The following is a 4,802-nucleotide window of genomic DNA, read 5'->3' on the forward strand; positions in this document are numbered from 1 at the left end:
GGAGGAGATCTCATCTGAGGATACTGCTGGGAAGGATGGGAAAGCAGCAGAGAGGGTTGAGAGCAGGGGGGTTGCAGAAGGGGGAGGGGTGACTTTGGGGAGCTCAGACCTGATGGAGTTAATTTTATTAATGAAGTAGGAGGCCAGATCATTGGGCCATTAGTTACCATACCCCTGTAAAGACCTATTGCTAAATAAATATCTTCTTCATTCTGTGAGATCCTCTTTCTTGAATCATAGATTAATTAATGTCTAGGCAATCAGTATTATTCTGCATCTTCTCCTATTTTCTTTTCTCCCTCCAATTCACTTTTTAAATTTAGCCTTGAGATTAACTGATGTGTCTTATTCATTATCCTAATGGTACATCCCCATCCCCTTCTCCGTCTATGAAACCCAAGCTTGGCATTTTTCATCATTCTCTTAGATTTACTGTCAGGATTCTCGGAGATTCTCACTTGTACACCAACAAATCCAACCAGCAGGCTTCCTGCAATAATGCACCAATTCTTCAGTCCTGTTAAAAACCTACCAACACACTGACTTATAAATGCATTAATCACTCTTTTATTTATGCCATTTATCAGAAGACAGTTGTTACAACCTGCTCAAAGCATACTTAGGGATCGAGTCAGGAACAAAAAAAATCCATTATACTGCTTGGCTGAATAATGTCCCAATTTGTCCAAGTGATTTAAGGTTTTGGGCATTATCTGGGATTTACAAATAACCCTCCCTAAATGCATAGCACATACGTAAACAAATTGATGGTGTATGTTTTTATGCTTAAGGTGCCAATTCTCAAGAGAGGATATAGTGCATTTGTGATATTTTGACATGATATTATTATTCAATATTTACGATCGTCCACAAGACGATGGAGCAGAGTTTGGACCCAGGAGCTCCTAAATAATTTGGAAGAGCTTGTTTTTGAAAATGGCAGATCTAATTTTGGGGTACAAAACTAGGTCTTTAATTTCAGTTAAGGATATAAGCAGTATCATTGCTGGATCTCCCCAAGTCAATGGTCTCTGTAGCCCAGTATTCCGTCTCGGACATCGGCAAAAGAATCTCTGGAGGTACAGTGGGATTTATATTTGTCATCCTTGACATTAGTCCTAACTCTCAATAATAATAATAATTGTTGTATTTGTTAAATTGCTTACTATGTGCCAAGCATTGTTCTAAGCATTGGGGTAGATACAAGCTAATCAGGTTGGGCACAGTCCCAGCCCCACATTGGGCTAACAGTCTTAATCCCCATTTTACAGATGAGGTAACTGAGGCCCAGCAAAGTGAAGCGACTTGCCCAAGCGCATTCAGCAGATATGTGGCAGAGCTGGGATTAGAACCCAGATCCTCAGGCTGGCAGGCCCGGGCTCTTTCCACTAGACCATGCTGCAGTATTTGACTCCCAAATGGGCTAAGAGAATTGAACTACCATGTTACTCTTTTCCATCTGATTCACCTTCCTTCTAGTAACCTATTATTAGTAAACTTGACCTTGAATTTATCCAGACCCTTTACCAACTACTGGGTAAAGAAGTGTTTCCTTTTATTTGTCATTAATCTGTCCCCTTCAAACTCTGTTGGTTGTCCTTTCATCCCAGTATTTGGGAATTGTTGTGCAACAACTATGTGCTCATTGTTCGTCACACTCTGTATTAATTTCTTGGCTTCACTTACATCCTCTCTAAGATTTGATCTTCAGGACTGAAGAGCCCTAATTTGTATGTGAGAATTTTAAGAGTAAGGTTCAAATCTCTTCTGTCATATGTTCCAAAAGACCAAATCGAAAAATGCAATTTGAAAAATAGAACTACTGATGATGATGATATTTTCAGTCTACTCCCATTTGGCAGCTTCATCCCCTTTGTATTTTATTAGATTTTTCCATATATTCTCCAACTTTTCCTTGCACTGCCCTCTCCCAAATGCTTACTACAGTTCTCAGTGCACATTAAAAACCCAAAAAATACCATTGATGAAGATGATGATGACAATCATCTTCTTATAACTAGAGCAACACATAGTTTTCCAGATCAATCAATCAATCGTATTTATTGAGCGCTTACTATGTGCAGAGCACTGTACTAAGCGCTTGGGAAGTCCAGATGAAGATTCGTACAGTGCAGTGCTCTGCAAACAGTAAGCACTCAATAGAGAAGCAGCATGGTGTAGTGGATAGAGCATGGCCCTGGGGGTCAGAAGGTCATGGGTTCTAATTCATCCATTAATTCATTCAATCGTATTTATTGAGCGCTTACTGTGTGCAGAGCACTGAACTAAGCGCTTGGGAAGAACAAGTTGGCAACATATAGAGACGGTCCCTACCCAACAGTGGGCTCACAGTCTAGAAGGGGCAGACAGACAACAAAACAAACCATATTAACAAAATAAAATCCCGGCCCCATCAGTTGTCTGCTGTGTGACCTTGGGCAAGTCACTTCCGTGGCTCAGTGGAAAGAGCCCGGGCTTTGGAGTCAGAGATCAAGGGTTCAAATCCCGGCTCCGCCACTTGTCAGCTGTGTGACTTTGGGCAAGTCACTTTACTCTCTGTGCCTCAGTTCCCTCATCTGGAAAATGGGGATTAAGACTGTGAGCCACGTGTGGCACAACCTGATCACCTTGTAATCTCCCCAGCGCTTAGAACAGTGCTTTGCACATAGTAAGTGCTTAACAAATACCATTATTATTATTATTATTATTATTATTATTATTATTATTAATCTCTGTGCCTTTGTTACCTCATATGTAAAATGGGGATAAAGACTGTGAGCCCCACATGGGACAGGGACTGTGTCCAACCTGATTTGCTTGTATCCACCCGTACTTAACACATAACATAATAGCTATTACCATTATTATTATCGATAAACATTATTGACTGATTGATTGAAAGAAACATAATCCTCCAAGAAGCCTTCCCCAACTAGGCCCTCATTTCCTCTTCTCCCACTCCCTTCTGCATCCCCTTTGCATCTAGTTTTGCTCCCCTTAATTCACCCTTCCCACAGCCCCAAAGCACTAAATGTACATAGCCATAATTTATTCATTTATAGCAATGTCTGTCTCCCCCACTGGCTAGGCTGTAAACTCACCATGGGCAAGGAATGTATCTATCAACTCTATTCTATTGGACTCTCCCAGGTGCTTAGTACAGTGCTCGGCGCACAGTAAATGCTCAATAAATATGACTGATAGGTGGATTGATTGATTCTACGGTCATCTATCTCGTCGCTGACCCCTAGTCCACGTCCTGACTGTGGCCTGAGATGCCCTCCCTCCACCAGACAGACAATTACTCTCCCCCACTTCAAAGCCTTACGCTAGGCACATCACCTCCAAATGGACTATCCCAGACTAAGCCTCATCTTTCCTCATCTCCCACTCCCTTCTGCATTGTCCTGACTTGCTCCCTTTGATCTTCGCCCCTCCCCACCCCACAGCACTCAAGTACATATCTGTAATTTATTTATTTGTATTGATGTCTGTCTCCCCATCTCTAGACTGTAAGCTCATTGTGGACAGGGAATGTGTCTATTTATTGTTACATTGTACTCTCCCAAGTACTTAGTATGGTGCTCTGCACACATTAAGTGCTCAATAAATACAACTGATTGATTGATTGACATCTTTGGTAATTATTGAGTGCTACTATGTGTAGAGCATGCTAGTGAGCACTTTGGATACTGGAAAAGAATAAAAGAGACCTGATCCTTGCCCTCGGTGTTTACAGTGTATCAGGATGAATCTTGAAGACGATCATTGTCCATGGTATTTACTAAGCATTTCCTGTGTGCAGAACACTATAGTCCTTGAGAGAGTAAAATATAACAGAGTTGGTAATAATACTACTTGTGGTATTTGTAAGGTGCTTACTATGTGTCAAACACTCTACTAATTTCTGGGGAAGATACCACATAATCAGATCCCACATGTGGCTCACAGTCTAAGAGGGAGGGAGAACAGGTATTGAAATCCCATTTTACAGATGAGGTAACTGAGGCACAGAGAAGTGAAGTGACTTGCCCAAGTCTCACAGCAGACAAGTGATAGAGCCGGGAGAGAAGTGACGTGATTTGTCCAAGGTCTCACGGCAGACAAGTGGTAGAGCCGCGTTGAGAAAACACGTCCTCTATCTCTCAGGCCCAGCCTCTTTCCACTAGGCCATGCTAGTGAACATGTTCTCTGCCCACAAGGAGTTTACAGTCTAGAGGGGATGACAGATATTAAAATAAATCATAGGTATACGTTGTGGGTGAGACACTGTCAAGTACATCTGTTGCAAGTGTCCAAGAAACTGAGTTTAGTGATCAATCATTAATATTTATTGAGCATCTTCTGTGTACAGAACAATGTGCTAAGCCCTTGAGAGAATACTGTAGAGGTAGGATAGTAATAGTGGCCTCTTAGGGTCGCACCTGGAGAGTTTCCAGTACTCTGCCAGTCTCAACTATGGGCGGGAGAGACAAGCAGAGACCTACCCATTCCATTCCTAGCTTGGCCAGTGGCTAGCAAGTGGAAGGCAATCTGCTACAAGTCAAAACTCCCCTGTGCTGGGCAGCAGTGGAATGGGAGAGATTCAAGGGTAGAGACTCACATTTACTGTGCAGAAGGAGGCAATGATAAGCCATCTATGTATTTTTACCAAGAAAAGTCCGCAGATACACTACCAGAATGATTGCAGATGGAAGTGGGGCGATCTGGAAGAGATGTGTCCGTGGTGTCACTATGGGTCAGAGATGACTCAACAGCAGAAGATGGGATACATATATATATATATATATGTATATATATAC

The 4,802-nt window shown here is 42.0% G+C and overlaps 1 non-coding gene across 1 annotated transcript; it reads left to right on the forward strand.

Moving 5' to 3' along the window:
* The first annotated feature begins 4,406 nt into the window (after positions 1-4,406).
* LOC119927703 lies at positions 4,407-4,544 on the forward strand. The gene has a single exon (XR_005450681.1). It is a non-coding gene; the product is annotated as a small nucleolar RNA SNORA7 (small nucleolar RNA).
* The last annotated feature ends 258 nt before the right edge of the window (positions 4,545-4,802 follow it).

This window comes from Tachyglossus aculeatus, chromosome 4, assembly GCF_015852505.1.
Source record: "Tachyglossus aculeatus isolate mTacAcu1 chromosome 4, mTacAcu1.pri, whole genome shotgun sequence".
Classification (NCBI taxonomy): Eukaryota; Metazoa; Chordata; class Mammalia; order Monotremata; family Tachyglossidae; genus Tachyglossus; species Tachyglossus aculeatus.